Genomic DNA, 805 nt, shown 5'->3' on the forward strand with positions numbered 1-805 from the left:
AGCAGTCCAATCCCTGTACCTTTTGCAGACTATCTGTCCGTCCCTGATGTTTTTCCTGGAGAGAAGTGGCTTGTCTGCCACCCTTCTTGACACCAGGCCATCCTCCAAGTCTTTTCCTCACTATGCGTGCAGATGCACTCACAACTGCCATTCCTGAGCAAGCTCTGCACTGGTGGTGTCCCGATGCGGCAGCTGAATCAACTATAGCAGGGATATGCAATTAGCGGACCTTCAGATGTTGAAAAACTACAAGTCCCATCATGCCTCTGCCTCTGGGTGTCATGCTTGTGGCTGTCAGAGTCTTGTTATGCCTCATGGGACTTGTAGTTCTGCAACAGCTGGAGGTCCGCTAATTGCATATCCCTGAACTATAGGATACGGTCCTGGTACTTGCTGGACTTTCTTGTCTTCTGCACAAGTGCAGTGGAAATGTTTTTATGGGATTAATTTAATTTTCATGGCAGAGAGACTATGCAATTAATTGCAATTCATCAAATTACTCTTCATAATATTCTGGAGCATATACAAATTGGCATTACATTGAGGCAGCAGACTGTGAAAATTAATATTTGTGTCATTCTCAAAACTTTTGGCCACGGCTGTAATAGGACACTACAAGTGCAACAAAAAATGCTGCAGCATTTAATACCAAAAAGGAAGGTGGCATTTACAGGGGAACAGTTAATATAACATGTTCAGAAAAGAGGGCAGGGCAAGCTCATTTGACCTTTGTATCAATTTATACATTTCAAATTAATATATAAAATTACAACAGATCCTCTGTTAAAAGTTACAACAGGGCCAG

This window comes from Lithobates pipiens, unplaced genomic scaffold (genome assembly GCF_037356315.1).
Source record: "Lithobates pipiens isolate NorthernLeopardFrog02 unplaced genomic scaffold, aLitPip1_a1.2 Scaffold_8, whole genome shotgun sequence".
NCBI classification, from domain to species: Eukaryota; Metazoa; Chordata; class Amphibia; order Anura; family Ranidae; genus Lithobates; species Lithobates pipiens.